We start from the raw sequence: 17,838 nt of genomic DNA on the forward strand, positions 1-17,838 counted from the left end.
TTGGAGGGTGTACCAACGGCAAAAGGAAGACCTTTCTCTCTGTCTCTCTCACTGTCCACTCTGCCTGTGAAAATAAATAAATAAATAAAAATAAAAAAAAGAAGTGATGAGGCAAGAACCAGCAACCAAAGTTGGCTCCTCTAGTCAGGCATTTCACCATAAAAATCAGTATTGAAGCTACTGAATAGTTGAGTCTCAAAACATATCTGAAAGGCACCTACATCATAATCACAAGAAATACTTAAAATACAGATTTCATTTTCTAGATTCCACAGTTGAAACTTTCTGGGTAAAGTGAATCTGTTACTGTTTTGAACAAACTTTTTAAGGAATGGGTATTAACTCTAAAATCTGAGATCTCTTAGTCAAAGAATAAGAAATCAACCTATGAAAATGTGATTTTCTTAAGTGAAAGTTTCTAGAAACTTCAAAAATATAAAATTTCTTTTGACAGTAACGATAGGCAAAAAATGTAGTTTTTTTCAGTGCTGTGGCTATGGAACCAAGAAGAAATTTGTACTTGTCATTCTCCTCCAAGATGCAATCCCTACTCTCTCCTACCCCAGACTCTGATGCCTCCAAAGAGGCTGAATCTTTTGTTATCAAATGATACAAAGGAAGCAGATTAAGGTAAGGTTAAGTGACTCAATTTTCTAGAAAACAGAAAGTTTCTATAGTGTTCCACAGAAATTCATGAAAAATTAATAATCACTTTCATACTTAGACTATGGATTAATTTTCATAGGTATGCTTTTATACCTTTGCTATCTCTATTGTAAATTCCTAGGGTGGCTGGCGCTGTGGGGTAGCTGGTAAAGCCATTGCCTGCAGTGCCAGCATCCCATATGTATACCAGTTCAAGTCCTGGCTGCTCCATTTCCAATCCAGCTCTCTGCTATGGCCTGTGAAAGCAGTAGAAGATGGGCCAAGTCCTTGGGCCCCTGTGCCCATGTTGGAGACCTGGAAGAAGCTCCTGGCACCTGGCTTCAGATTGGCTCAGCTCCAGCCATTGTAGCCATCTGGGGAGTGAACCAACGGATAGAAGACCCCTATCTCTGTCTCTACTTTTCTCTGTAACACTGTCTTTCAAATAAATAAAATAAATCTTTAAAAAAAAAAACTATATATTTGGTGTGAGGATTTAGTGGAGGGCAAAATGGAGAACTAACTGACTGCAGCTAGCACTTCTTCCATGGAGGAAAACTTTCCCAATATATTCCTCTGTATATTTTCATCAGACTTGTCAGCCTGAGCACATCTACATGGTCTTGTAATTGAATCAACTAATCCTTGCCAATGCCTATAATTACACTGTCATGTAAATTAGTTGTGGCTGATTGGTTGTACTCAAGGTCAGAATTATTTTCTAATGCTTCTGCCACAGTCAAGACACAATTTGCATGATGCAATAGACCCTGTATAAACTATTTCCACATACTTCAAGGCTCAGGGAATAGATTCTACTAAGTTCAACTAGAACATAGCATCATCTGTGATACAGACATGGAACACGATATTTTACAAGTTCAAATTTGTAAAGCATTAGAGGATTTTCTAATGATGTCCAAAAAAGAGTACATAGTTTTCAAGATATTGTACGTCCTTGGAATAGACACAGATAACTCACAGGGGGATCACATTTACACCCAATGGCTTCAAAGATCAATTTTTAAGAAAATATAGACATTGTTTTCCAGTTTTAAAGTTCCTGCTGGAGACATTAGCTATAGAAGATTAAGTTCATAAATTCAAGCAGAGAGATTCAACTGCCAGATTTTAAGAACCAGATTGAAAAGATTAGCACAATTAGACGATTTAGTACACCATAGTGTGTCCTTTTAAATCCATATATCAATGCTATTGTGCTTAATGAATTTTATTTCTTTAGGTATAGCAGAAGAAGCTATATAACTGTACAGTTAGAAACCTAAGGTTTTCTTGTGATTTCATATTTAGTTCTGTTTCTCAGATCTGGAATGCTTTCTTGAAGTAGAAAAAATAAGAGAGTGTCTCATCTATGTAGCCTGCATTCTACTTATCAATCATCTATTTGCTGCCTATCATCTGTCTTCCTACCTGTCATCTATCTGTCTGTCAATTGATCTATCTATCTATCTGTCATCTAGTCATACATCTACTTTCTGCTACATTTCAGAAAGCACTTAGCTTGGTTCCTTATTGCATATTTAAGAAAACACAGTACAAAATATAGGGTCTGCACACTTGTATTGGGTTTTATTTGCCTATGATAACTCTATGAAGGCAGTTTAAAAACAGATTGAACAATATTGAGTAGTTAAGAGGCAAAGAGGAAATACATAGTAATGATGGTTCTTTGATTTTATTTGAAAATAAAATACACTTTGACTTAAAAAGTGATGCTATCATGCTAGAGTATTACCTTGATATTTGTCCATATTCTTCATTGAAGTGGTAGCACCTTGCAACTATATTTCTCTCTAGTATTGCAAAAGAATATTCATTAACTTTCCTAATTGATATTACATGTAGGACAAGGGTTTTCAGCTCTCCAGCAGTTTGTTTAACAATAAGTTACTCAAGAAGTCATCCATGTGGAGGCCTCCATAGCAATGTTAAATTGTCTCTAGTGTATAGCAGGTAATTATTTTTGTAAAGTTGAATTGGACAATAATCTTTGTGTAAACAAGACATTCCTATGCAGTCTGTTGATGATTCTTAATTAATTTTTGCCCATTGATGTAATGTAGAAATTCATTAAGAAGCTGTGAATTGTATGAAATATTAATTACATTCTAGGGGCTTCAGAGCACCACTGAATGATAAAAGTGGGCATTGATAAGCTTTTAATTACAATTCATTCAATAGAGCTATTATGTTTTCATAACCCCTTATATTTCATTAGTTATCTGTCAGTTTATAATATAGTTGTTAATTGAAGTAGAAGCAGAATGTGTGGATTTAGTTTTCCCAATAGTATGCTTGAGTTATACAGGAAGACAAACAAACAACTAGCTATAGTTACATTGTGTTTATAAAGCTAACTGGGCTAATACAATGAATCAAATTGAGAGAAACTAGGATACAAAACACAATAATCTCAGAGAGCATTTTTGAGAGCCTTCCATGAATAGGAAGAAGCCAGATAGCTGAGCTGTGTACCAAGTACAGTGAAAGTACAGAGGAATAAAATCATCTGCATCCAGTAAAGGCATCAAAATATAAATGATTTGCTATTTTGTTCAAGCATAAAGATAAATATACACACAAAAATGCTTTACATCCTATTTTAAAAATGTAACATTGATACTACAGGTATGTTATAATCAATACAACCTGGTACTGGCACAGAAATAGATATAGATCAGTGAAACAGAGCAGATTCCCTAGAAATCAAGACATGCATCTACAATAAACTAATCTTCAATAAGGTAGCTAAAAATCAATCTCTGCAACAAATGGTGCAGGGAAAATTGTATCTCTACATGCAGAGGTGTGAAACAAGACCCCTACATTATACCTTATACACAAATCAACTCTTAATAGATCAAGGATCTAAATCTTTGACCTGAGACCATCAAATTACTAGAGGAGAATATTGGGGAAACTCTGCAAGACATTGTTATAGCAAAGACTTCATGGAAAAGACTCCAGAATCATAGACAATGAAAGCCAAAATTGACAAATGAGATTACATCAAGAAAAGAAGCCTCTGCCCTGCAAAGGAAAACCGTAGCAAAGTCAAGCAGCAACCAATAGAATTGGATAAAATATTTGCAAACTAGGCAACTGATGAAGTATCAATATCCAGAATCTATAAAGATCTCAAGAAACTCCACAACAAGAAAACAAAGAATCCAGTTAAGAAATGGGCAAAGGACTTGAATGGATATTTCTCAAAAGAGGAATTCAAATGGCCAGCAGACACATGAAAAAATACTCAGGATCACTAGCCATCAGGGAAATGCAAATCAAAACAACAATGAGGTTTCATTTCACCTTAGTTAGAATGAATATCATATAGAAATCAACAAATAATAAATACTGGCAAGGATGTGGGTAAAAATTCCCTAATCTACTACTAGTGGTAATGTGAACTAGTACAGCCATTGTGAAAGACAGTGTAGAAATACCTCAGAAAGCTGAAATAGATCTACCAAATGATCCAGCCATCTTGGGAAATTACCCAAACATAATGAAATAAACATATAAAAGAGTTACTCCATGTTTATTGCAGCTCAGTTCACAAGAGCTAAGACATGAATCCCAGATGCCCATCAACTGATGACTGTCTAAAGAAAATGTGGAACATATACACTATGGAATATTACTTAGCCTTAAAAAAGAATGAAATCGTGTCTTTTGCAACAAAATAGATGCAACTGGAAACCATTAATCTTAGTGAAATATGTGAGTCCCAAAAACATGAATTCTATGTTTTCCCTGAGCTTTGGTAATTAATAGAGTGCAAATAATATTGTGTATAATTATTTGAATTGCAATCTGCCTAAAATTATTCCTGTGCATAAACTGTTGAGAGGAAATGGCTTAAAGTCTTAATGAACTTAATTACTATCTTGTAACTGTTGGAGTCTAGCTTCAGCAAGTCCAGGGGTTCCTTAAGGTGTGGGAAGCATCGGCAAAGGAAACAATGAGAGACATGCTCACATCAAGGCTGATGGCATGCCTCTGATGAGAGAGCACCAGACTTTATTTTTATACCCTATGTTACACCCACTGTTCATTTTACACATTCTTTACTGTTCTCATAACTTTTGCAAATGTCCACTCATAAATGATCCTTACAGAGTTAATGATTTTTCCTGATGATAACAAAGCCTGTTTCTCATCTACTTCAAACCATTGACCTTGTATTACATGTAACCCTTCCCTAATTCTGATTTCCATAGCCATGTAACAATTTCTGTGATTTTAAAGGTTTACTTGATATTTGAAATATAATAGAATAGAGACTCAAAATGATGCTAAATTATATAATAATTGATTACTTTGCAAGAATCAGAACATCTACTTCTGGTTTTATAACAATTGGTTATGGATATTGGAACATTTACATTTTAGTTTACTAGTAGCAGTTAACACCCTGCTCAAAAAAACCCATTCATTACTCATGTCCTTTTCATAACCCTTCACTATTCATTTAAGACTTACTCACTGATTTCGGTAAATACTTTTATGTTCTTTCCACCAGGCCACACAAATTAAGGCATGTACCACTGTTTGTATTTCTCTCAGCCACTTAAATTGTTAACTCTCATTTACAAGTCATTGAGATAATATACAATAAGACATACTATAAAGTGGGTTATAGCAGGAGACTGAAGACTTTTGCCAATGTCCTTCTTATCCCTCAATCAGATCTAACTGCATACCATATACCCTACAGTCTGGAGTTCCCTCTAGGCTGTTATTGCAGATAACTGAAGCATCAGAAGGGGTTGAATTACTCTAAGAGGATCTAGTCCATCAAACAGCTCCACCATCAGTGAGGTCATTTTGAGCAGAGGTTGTTTCTCACAGATTTTCAAGAATATAGTCATCATCCATGAGATCACCAGGAAACTCTGGCTTTTTTGTATCAATAAATCTAAAACCACCGAGAGGACGGCAGTTTGTCGTGATGCATCATTCTCACACCTTGCAGAGACAGACGTCCTGCTGTGATCTTGTCAGACAGCCAAGTTGCCTTGTCCTCTTCATGTAACTACCCAGGTAATATTTAGATGTTACATTGTCATTGGTTCTATTTCATTGAAAGAAATTATGAGTGACTAATTCACAAGAAAAACTCTATATGGGTGAATCAGTCATATATATATATTGAATTATTATTTATAGCCAGTGTCAATAGTCCCACTAAACTAGAGTCTTTTTGCTTTTTTACTTGTCAAACTTCTTTTTCATTGACATATTAAACCTTTGTACTGTAATGTAATTTTAAAATGTTATCTCAAAAACTAAAAAAAAAGTAAGGTAGAAGGAAAGAGTGGGCAAAGAGTGAGGGAGGGATGGAAAAAGGGAAGAAGGAAATATTATGTTCTTAGACGTGTATCTATAAATCATATTGAATCCATTAAATATCAATGAAAATTAAAATTAAAAAAGTAAAATAACCTTGGAAGAGCCTAATTACTGCAACCACTTAATTAATTTAAATATGCTTCCATCTAATTACTGTGCTGCCAATTATGTTATTAAAACTATGAAAAGTACACATAAGAATAGAATCAGTAGAAATTTTCATCTTATTGATGCCCTACTTCTAGTTAATAAAATTCATTAAAAGAGAAAATATATGTCCATTTTCAATATGTATTTTAATCATATTTTTACATATAATTTGAATCTTCTGAGTCTATTATTGAAGAGTGTGCACACTATGTTATCATTCCAATGATGCTTTTGCTTAGAAATAAGCTCTCTCATCTATTAGGTTGATGCTCTAAAGAATTATCTAGTATTGGGGGGCAGCGCTGTGGTGCAGCAGGTTAAAGCCCTGGCCTGAAGTGCCGGCATCTGATATGGGCGCCGTTCTAGTCCCAGTTGCTCCTGTTCTGATCCAACTCTCTGCTATGGCCTGGAATAGCAGTAGAAAATGGCCCCAGTCCTCGGGCCCCTGCACCCATGTTGGAGACCTGAAAGAAGCTCCTGGCTCCTGGCATCGGATCGGCTCAGCTCCGACCATTGCAAGCAGGGGATGGAAGACCTCTCTCTCTCTGTCTCTACCTCTCTGTGACTCCGTCTTTCAAATAAAATAAAGCTTTAAAATAAATAAAAATTATCTGGCATTGAAATAAAACATATGAAGTATTATCTCATTCTGTATCAGATTGGTAAGAAAAATACATGTTTATTAGTAAAAGATAACAGAAATGTCACTCCAATATTCTACTGAGAACTAGGATTCTGGAAAATATACTTTGCTTATTTTAATGACTGAATAATCATTTATTTTAAATGATGGAAAAAGTTTAATGCTTGCCTTTTCTTATACTTTAATAATTATTTCATGGACATAAATAATCCTTCTCTAAGTCATCTGTAGAATCCTTTGACTTCTGGTCCACATAGATTCTGTTCGCTATATTATTATTAAAGTTTGTTACTCTACTACTTTTAATTACAAATACTAAGCTGTATGAGATGTCTAAACACAGACATACAACACATGCACACATCTCTTTCCATTATCTTCCATTTTCCCTCCCTTCCACAGACTTGACTTTATGCATTTTATGTGTTTGCTTATATTCTATATCTCAAACATAAATTTGATTTGATTATACAACTATCTGTGTCTTGTCTTTTTACTTTTATATTTTGCAGTGTCTGGAGACATTTTCCTTATTGTTGAGGGGTTAATGGAAGCACTGGTGTTACTAACACAGTGGATAGTTCAGAAATGCTGCTCTTGTTCAGGGTAGGAATTCTACAACAAGGAATAACCTGGCCCTATAAATCAGAAGTTAAAAATCTCTGCTCTGGTGAAACGGGTAGAAGTCACCTCTTCCTGTGCCTTTCATAATACAAATCACAGGTCTTGGAAAGCGGAGTACAGACTAGGTTTTGCCTCAGTACACTTTTAGCCAAGTGCCTTTCTGTGATCATATATGCCAGCAGTGAAGGAAGTGCACTTGAGACTGACTCCAATCATTATCATGCATCCTAGATTTATTGGAGGAAGGAAATTGTTTTCCATTAGCTTCTAAAATATATGTTACTTCACAAGTAAAAAACTAAATATGCAGTGGAATAAATGTCAGTTGACTTTGGGTCCAGTTCTAGCTTAGATACCGACTTACTTAATGTTAACCTATAGTGTGAAATCTTGAATTTGATAATTCTTTAGGTCATTTCCACATCAAAAGTCCTATGGTTGGTCACATGGTGTAAGTTAAACATTAATATTCTGGGTCCAAACCACCTGAATCTAATCCTATCTCTGCCACTTTTGAGATCACTGTTTTCAGAAGCCTCAGTTACATTATGTATAAGAAGGAAATGGCAGTAACATAAACCTCATAGGATTAGTTTGAGAATTAAGTAAGTTACAACACTTCAAGTACTTTGAAAAGTATTGGGCACATGGAGCAAGCTCAATAAATGATAACCTTGATAAGAGTAATAGGGAATTGGAAATTGTTAAGACAGTTTACAAAGCCTTAGCTACCTGGTTATCTCTTCATTTTTATTTTCTCCTCAATATAGGTTCCAACAGCTCTCACACATACCATGTTCTGCTAATTCCTCAACACCCTTGCATTTCTGTCCTTAACACCTGATGCATGTTAGATACTTACTAACTGTGCCTAGAATGCTATTTTCACTGAATACCATGCTCTACATTTCTGGTAACTACTCTCTGGGGAGAGGTAATACATTTGTGACTTGATAGAGTAATGTGTTAGTAATCAGGATTGTGCATAACGTTAATGTTCTTCAGATTACATGACAAAAATTCATTCTTTGTCTACTTTAACCAGGTGTAACCATGTACCTTACTTTGGTCAAAAAAAAATGTAAAGTTGTACACAGGTCACCTCCTGCCAAAAATATAAGAGCTACAGTGAAGCTACATAATTTTCTAAACCTCTGTAATCACAGGAAGTTGGCCTCCATGGACCTTTTGTCCATTAGGTCACTGAGAGCTTTAATGTACAAAGGGTCTGTCAAGCAATAATAAACATGGAATCTGCAAAAGAAATAAACTGTTATTTTAATTTATTGGAATGTTGGATTATCTATTACCTCATCAAAAACTATTGATGGAGACAGGTTAGGGCCTTAATTCTAAGATTTGAGAGATACTTCTTTGCTACTTGAAGGCGAGTTTTGCAAATATAAGTTATTTTATTGGTGGTAAAATATGCCTTTATGAATTTTGAGCATATAAAGTAATTAAAATTGAAATTCTTTTCCAAATCTGTGAAAATATAGCATCTTTCTATATTTTACTATTTACTGCTCAAACTTTTTAATTATTAATTATACATTTCCCTCAATAAGCATTCTCAAACTGCTTGCACATATCACTTACATAGGGAGTTTAAAGAAAACAAAGCTATGGGGCCAGTGCCAGTGCTGTGGTATAGTGGCTAAAGATGCTGCCTGCAGTGCTGGCATCCCATATAGGCACCGGTTCAAGTCCCAGCTGCTCCACTTTTGATCCAGCTCTCTTAAAAAGCCTGGAAATGCACTAGAAGATGCCCCAAGTCCTTGGGCCCCTGCACCTGCATGGAAGACCCAGAAGAAGCTCTGGCTTCTGGCTTCTGGCTTCTGGCTTCGGATTGGTGCATTTCCGGCCATTGTGGCCATTTGAGGAGTTAACCAGCAAATGGAAGACCTCTGTCTGTATCTCTCTCTGCCTCCCTGTAACTCTGCCTTTTAAGTAAATAAAGAAATGCTTTTTTAAAAAAAGAAAGAAAACAAAGATCTCAGGTGTTTATCCCCAGGGACTCTGACCTACTGGGGTAGACCAGGGCCAGGGTCTCATTATAATGTATGTGATTGTGAAATGCCACAAGCATCAAGAACCATGGTTCTATGTGTGTATAAAGTCCACCATGAAATGGCTGTTACTGAATTCAACAGGCTACTTTAAAAACTTTCCAACTCAGATAAAGACAGCTGCAATAAAACACTACTCAATCATTTAATTGTTCTAGACTTGCTTCTCATCGATAATCGTGTGTCTTCATGTGGTTCTGTGTCTTTTACACATGCTAGAGACAGTTATGATTTACTCTTGAATTATGGGGAAATCCAATAAAGGTCATATACCAGTAGTAATAACTGAACACCTGTCAATACTATTGAACAGAGAAGATTTTCAATTTAAATATTTTCCCATCATAGGACACCTATTTTGGGGAGATTTTTAGCCACTTTTCATATCAATAGCAGTTGAAGATCAAGTGGCTGACTTGAGATGGTAGTGATAAAATATCAAGGATAGAGTCTGGGGTGGACATTGATGTAGTAGTTAATACATGGCTTGGGATGTCCACATCCCATATTGGAACACCTGGGTTTGGGTTCTGGCTTTAAGTTCCAGAATTCCTACCTGTGTACACACTAGGAGGCAGCTGCTAATGGCTCAAGTAGTTGAGTCCTTGGCACCCATGCAGGAGATCTGAAGGAGTTCCTGGCTCTTGGCTTTGGCCTGGTCCAACCCTGGCTATTGCAGGCATTTGGGAAGTGAACCAGCAGATATGAGATCTCTGTCTCCCTGTCTCCTTCTCTATGTTTTGTTTAAAATAAATATAAAATAGTGTTATATTGTTGACTGTAATCACCCTATAGAACACTAGAGTTTATTTTCCCTATTTTGTACCCATTAACTAACCGCTCATTTTCCTCCTCCAAACACACTCCCAGTTTTTGCTAATCACAAGTCTTCTCTTTATTTTTATGAGAGCCCCATTATTATCCTCTACATATGAGTTATAACATGTTGTATTTGTTTCTGTGCCAGGCTTTACTTCATTTAACATAGCATCTCCTGCTTCATCCGTGTTGCTGCAAATGAAATAATCTCTTTCTTTACAATTTTTATGTGTCAACTACAAAAATTCTTCTATTTCATAAAAAGATTCCCCAAGTCCTTGTAAAACCTAATATGTAAGAATTATCTGTTAATATAAATTTTTTCCCAATCATAAAATAAAGAATGGAATCTTCTCTCCAAATCTGAGTTTCAATTTCCTTTCATTCCTTTTGCTTGGAAAGGGACCGTGATTTCCCAATGAGAGAATCTAAAACAAATTTAGTTGAAATTCAACTTGGTAGTTATTTGGAAAAAAAAAAAAAAGAAGAAGAAGACATACAAACACCTACTCTTTGAAATTCTTGTCTTTCCTAGTTGTTTTGTTTGCTCAGGAAATAGGCATATTCTATTCACATGTAAACCTTGTACTCTTTCAGGTAATAGTAGGTAAGACCACAGTTGATTCATTGTTTGCATTTTTATTGTTTTGAGTTTACTGGTATATTCTAAAAGTCATTTGTGTATGATTATTGTGTTCTGACACTTTGAAGTAATGTGCTTTGTCTTCCATAGTGAAATATGTAGGAATGTTAAGTATAACTTCTCTCTTATTTTTCTCTTTTGACCATGAATTCAAGTTGACTTTTAAAGATTGTACATAGATAACTCACTTGATTGCATTATTCATCTGCTGTCCTTCAAATATTCTATGACATTGAGCTGAAGCTGTTTACCAGACTTATTACATAGATTCTTTTCTTTTCCCACATATTATTTGTTAAGTCAATTAATTTGCTATTCCACCAAAATAGCAAAAATTATATTTTATTGAGGGAAGAAACAAATAACAGAGAAAATAAGTATGCATGGAGGAGTGAAATTAGTTTAATATTGTGGCAATTATATCTAAATCTATATAGAAATAATTGTATGCGTAAAAATAAGAAAAATCTGACATATGTTCATCTGTATTCTTAAATTGTAATAATTCATAAATGATCAGAATTTATAATTGAATCTGTATTGATTGAGAATCTGATCTAATAATTTGCTCATTTAACTTTTTTTTTTCAGGAAAATTAGACTTTAATTAATTAGACTGCAGAACAAAAAGGCAAGCAGAAGCACAAAGGATGACTCTTTCCTGTTCAGTAAACAGAGCACTAATGTGCTAACAGCCACTAATGAGGATTATATGCATCAATTTAATAAATTATTGGCTTGAAAAGAGAATTGTGCACAAAGTATTATCGAAAATGTTCCAATTTTTAGTAGATACTCAGCATTGCACTTAATTTCACATGGTATACACTTGGGTGCTGAGTAATTTCGTAGTAATAGAAAATAATTCGAAATTATTGAACACGAATCTGATTAAATGTTGAACAAAAAGGCTGTTACTTCATTGTTGAATGTGAATTTACATTTCACAAACCTTAGGATTATAAATTTGACATTTTATTCCATAAATGCAATCTTTTTCAATTGATTTGAGTAAAAATGTAGCCTTGTCTTTGTTGGAAGTAAAAGACAAGGTGATATATACACAGAGTTTTATATACTTATATAGAAAGTGTTATTCAATTGATGCATTAGATTGTTTTCTGTTCTCCTGATTTTTCACATTTGGTCCTCAGTGTGTCACCACATTTGTAGAGTCTGCAGCAGTTTAATTCAGTTAATCTATATACTTACTTGATGATTTATGACTTCTTCTTTATAATCAACTTTCTCCAACAGGTTCTTTCCTCTGCCTATACTTACTTCTCTAACCAATGAAAACATTTCATCAACCACATAATGAATTTCAAGTTTTCATGTCTTCCATGCTATTATTTTTTTTTACTTATTCCACTTTACTTTAATAACATTAATTTGAACTTTATCAAGGTATTATAGACATAATATTTAAAGATCAACTAATATAATGTTTGTTAGAACCAAAGAGCTGTCTTTCTATTCCTAATGTCTTTTCCCTGGAGAGTAACCAATTTCAGTTATTTTTTTCCTTAAACTAACTGTTATTTTTCAATATATACTTGGAAATTTGTTGATCTTTCATTCTTTAACATAGACTGATGAAATACAAGAATTTATCTACTTTACATTATGCCCCTACATAAATATATGCTCATATAAATATTTCTTTGCCTTCTCAGTGAATTTATTTCACAATTTTTCTTAAATCTATGTTCATTTGAACCATAAATTATGTTTTAGCTCAATTGCCTACTTAGCCATTACCTTATTTCTTTTCTATGCAGCTGTTTTTTTTCTCTCTGAGATTCTTATTGGCCTTGATATCTTAAAGTAACTGGCTTTTGTTGTAACTATCACCAAATGATCCATGCACTGACAAAGCCAGAAGTCTTTTTTAATGAGATCAAACACTCCATATAATATAAGAGGTACAGTTTTTCTCAAAATAATATCTTTCCTGGTTTCTCTGACTATTTGCAGCAATCTGAATTGTTTGGTTTGCAACAGGCTGGCTACAGTGAAACTTACCTGGAATTTCTTTTACCTCTTTCTAGGAATTTCTTTTGTTCTTTTCCAAGGTGAAGTTCTTATTTATTGAGTTTTGTTGCTTTTTCTTTCTTGTTTAATGGTATCATTCTGGTAAAACAGATTGCCATATCTTTCTGGAGCAGGGTACATCAGTGTAAAATTCTTGAGAACTTGTGTCTCTGAATATGTGTATTTTTCTCTCTATCTGGTTAATGCTTTCTGTAGGTTTAGCATTCCAATTTGTGCATTATTTTTCCTAAGTATTTTTAAGTCCTTGTTCTATTTGCATCTAAATTCTAGTGCTGTTATTGAAAAGCCCAAAGCTATTCTGGTGCCTAATCACTTGTATGTGAAATGCATATCATTTCTTTCTGAAAGAGCTTATGCTGCTTTTTCTTTACTCTTGATGAGCTAAATTTGTACAGGGTTATGTATAGAAGTGGGTGGTATTTTATTTTCATTTATTTTACTGAAGTTAGTACCATTGTTACTCACTCTTACATATGTATAAACTGACAAGTAGGCAGGTTTAATAATTTGCCCAAAGTTATACAGTCAAGAAATTACAAAATTACAAATGTGGGTAATATAGTTCTATAGTTTTCTCTCTTGAGAAGATTTAAACGAGGAAGTGACTAGCTCTATATGATCTAGTTTAGGAAATGTTTTTATCTCTTGATTGATCATATTCTCTTGAACACATAAGGTGGGAACAATGGTTGCTTCTAAACAAAAGAAATAGATGCTTTTTGACAGAAGATTACAAAAATGTTTACCTCATAAGAAAATTTTTGTATCTTGGGCCTTTTGTAACAGGTGCATTACTATCATGAAATCAACTAACTTGACAAAAATTATTTTGAAGGGAGGTTGGATTTTTATTTTTTTAAAATGAGAGCTTGGTGATGCTAATTTATTTTCTGTTAGGCAAATTACTTTTATCTTTAATGCATGTAAGTCATCAGTATGGACATATTTACAATCACATTTTACAATTACTTTTACAAACACTTTTATAAAAGCTATTTACAAAAACTAAACCAACAACCCACTTAAGAGATGGGCCAAGGACCTCAATAGACATTTTTCAAAAGAGGAAATCCAAATGGCCAAAAGGCACATGAAAAAATGTTCAAGGTCATTAGCAATCAGGGAAATGCAAATCAAAACCACAATGAGGTTTCACCTCACCCCGGTTAGAATGGCTCACATGCAGAAATCTACCAACAACAGATGCTGGCAAGGATGTGGGGAAAAAGGGACACTAACCCACTGTTGGTGGGAATGCAAACTGGTCAAGCCACTATGGAAGTCAGTCTGGAGATTCCTCAGAAACCTGAAGATAACCCTACCATTCAACCCAGCCATCCCACTCCTTGGAATTTACCCAAAGGAATTTAAATTGGCAAACAAAAAAGCTGTCTGCAGCCTAATGTTTATTGCAGCTCAATTCACAATAGCTAAGACCTGGAACCAACCTAAATGCCCATCAATGGTAGACTGGATAAAGAAATTATGGGATATGTACTCTTTAGAATACTATACCGCAGTAAGAAACAACGAAATCCAGTCATTTGCAACAAAATGGAGGAATCTGGAACACATCATGCTGAGTGAAATAAGCCAGTCCCAAAGGGACAAATACCATATGTTCTCCCTGATCGGTGACAACTGACTGAACACCAAAAAGGAAACCTGTTGAAGTGAAATGGACACTATGGGAAATGGTGACTTGATCAGCATAGCCCTGACTGTTAATGAACAACTTAATACATTATCCCTCTTAGTAGTTTTTTGTCTGTTCTACTTAATATGACTGGTTTAATTCTGTAATTAATACACAGTTATTCTTAAGTGTTGAAAATTAACTGAAATGTGATCCCTGTTAAACATGAGAGTGGGAATAAGAGAGGGAAGAGATGTATAATTTGGGACATGCTCAAGCTGACTTGCACCAAATGGTAGAGTTAGAAACATAGCAGGGGATTCGAATTCAATCCCATCAAGGTGGCATGTACCAATGCCATCTCACTATTCCAAGTGATCAATTTCAGCTCACAATTGATCATAATGAAAGGACTAAGAGTCAAAGGGAGCACATAAACAAGTCTAGTACCTGCTAACACTAACCGATAGAATAAATAAAGGGGAGAGTGATCCAACATGGGAAGTGAGATACTCAGCAGACTCATAGAATGGCAGATGTCCTAAATAGCACTCTGGCCTCAGAATCAGCCCTAAAGGCATTCCAATCCAGCTGAAAAGCCCATGAGAGTATTTCAGGCATGGAAAGCCAAGACACTCTGGCAAAAGATCTCTGTGAGTGAGATCCCAGTGGAAAGAACAGGTCTTCAAAGAAGGAGGTACCTTTCTCTGAAGGGAGGAGAGAACCTCCACTTTGACTATGACCTTGTCTAAACAAGATAAGAGTCAGAGAACTCAGAGGGCTTCCATAGCCTTGGAAACTCATGACTGGAGCATAGGGAGATTACTGATGCCATAGACAGGAGTGTCAATTGGTAAAGTCAACAACAGGAGTCACTGTGCACTTACTCCTCATGTAGGATCTTTGTCCTTAATGTGCTGTGCATTGAGATTTAATGCTATAATGAGTACTCAAACAATATATTTCACTTTGTGTTTCTATGGGGGTGCAAACTGTTGAAATCTTTACTTAAGGCATACTAAACTGATCCTCTGTAAAAAAAAAAAAAAAGAAAAAAAAGAAATTATCAACTCCCAACTTGACTCTCACTGGGATTAAACATGACAATAGGTCTGATCTGATTTCATCATCATTTAAAAAAATCATCTATTATTTTTCACTTTATGTTTCTGTGTGGGAGCAAACTGTTGAAATCCTTACTTAATGTATACTAAGCTGATCTTCTGTATATTAAGATAATCGAAAATGAATCTTGATGTGAATGGAAGGGGAGAGGGAGTGGGAAAGGGGAGGGTTGTGGGTGGGAGGGACGGTATGGGGGGGAAGCCATTGTAATCCATAAATCGTACTTTGGAAATTTATATTCATTACATAAAAGTTAAAAAAAAGCTATTTACAATCACATTTTACAATTACTTATGTCTACACAGATGCCTAACAGTGACAATATCTATACAAAAGATAATCACTGGATCTTGTCAAATTATGGTCTTCACATATAAATTTATTAGCTTTCTAATGGACTTAACATACCAATATTCTTTTTTTTTTCGTTTTCGTTTCTCTTTATATACAGTATATCAGTTTAGCATACATTAAGTAAATATTTCAACAGTTTGCTTCCACACAGAAACATGAAGTGAAAAATACTGTTTGAGTACTAGTTATAGCATTAAATCTCAATGTCACTAAGGACAAAGATCCTTCATGAGGAGTAAGTGCACAGTGACTCCTGTTGTTGACTTAACAAATTAACACTCTTGTTTATGGCATCAGTAATCACCCTAGGCTCTTGTCATGAGCTGCCAAGGCTATGGAAGCCCCCTGAGTTCACTGACTCTGATCATATTTAGACAAGGCCATGGTCAAAGTGGAAGTTCTCTCCTCCCTTCAGAGAAAGGTACCTCCTTCTTTGATGACCTGTTCTTTCCACTGGGATCTCATTCGCGGAGATCTTTCATTTAGGTCCCCCCCCCCCCCCAGAGTGTCTTGGCTTTCCATACCTGAAATACTCTCATGGGCTTTTCAGCTGGATTGGAATGCCTTTAGGGCTGATTCTGAGGCCAGAGTGCTGTTTAGGACATCTGCCATTCTATGGGTCTGCTGTGTATCTCACTTCCCATGTTGGATCATTCTCTCCCTGTTTTATTCTATCAGCTAGTATTTGCAGACGCTAGTCTATTTATGTGATCCCTTTGGTTCTTAGTCCTATCATTATGATCAATTGTGAACAGAAATTGATCACTGGGACTAGTGAGATGGCATTGGTACATGCCACCTCGATGGGATTGAATTGGAATCCCCTGGTATGTTTCTAACTCTGCTGTTTGAGGTAAGTCAGCTTGAGCATGTCCCGAATTGCACATCTCTTCCCTCTCTTATTCCCACTCTTATATTTAACAGCTATCACTTTTCAGTTAAGTTTCAGCACTTAAGAAGAATTGTGTATTGATTAGAGTATTCAACCAAAAGTATTAAGTAGAACAAACAAACAAAAATACTAAGATGGATAACATATCAAGTTGCTCATCAACAGTCAGGGTGAGGGCTGATCAAGTCACCATTTCTCATAGTGTTCATTTCACTTTAATAGGTTTCCTTTTTGGTGCTCAGTTAGTTGTCACCTATCAAGGAGAACAAGTGGTATTTGTCCCTTTGGGTTTGGGTTATTTCACTCAGCATAATGTTTTCCAAATTCCTAACAGGGATCACTTTTCAGTTAAAATTTAAACACCTAAGAATAATTGTGTGTTAATTACAGAGTTCAACCAATGGTACTTGAACAAAAAAAAAATACTAAAATGGATAAAGTATTACATTTTACATCAACATACCAATATTCTATAAATGAAATAATCTTCTGTTAAAAATCGTTTAGGCGCTGGTTATACTTCCTCTGTGCAACACCAGCATCCCGTGCAGGAGTCCAGCTTCTGGTCTTATCTACTCACTGCTAATTTCCAGTTCAACTCACTGCTAATGCTTCTTGGAAGGCAACAGAGGATGTCTGAAGTACTTCGGCCCCTTCAGTCTGTGGGAGACCAGAGTAGTGTTCACAGCTCATGGATTTAGCCTGGCCCAGACCTGGTTGTTGTGGTCACTCGAGGAGTGGACCAGCAGATGGAAGATCTCTCTGTCTCTCTCTGTCTCTGTCCGTCTGTCTCTCTGTCTCTCTCTG

The sequence above is a fragment of the Oryctolagus cuniculus genome, chromosome 5, assembly GCF_051225735.1.
Source record: "Oryctolagus cuniculus isolate XC-2025 breed Fujian yellow rabbit chromosome 5, ASM5122573v1, whole genome shotgun sequence".
Lineage (NCBI taxonomy): Eukaryota > Metazoa > Chordata > Mammalia > Lagomorpha > Leporidae > Oryctolagus > Oryctolagus cuniculus.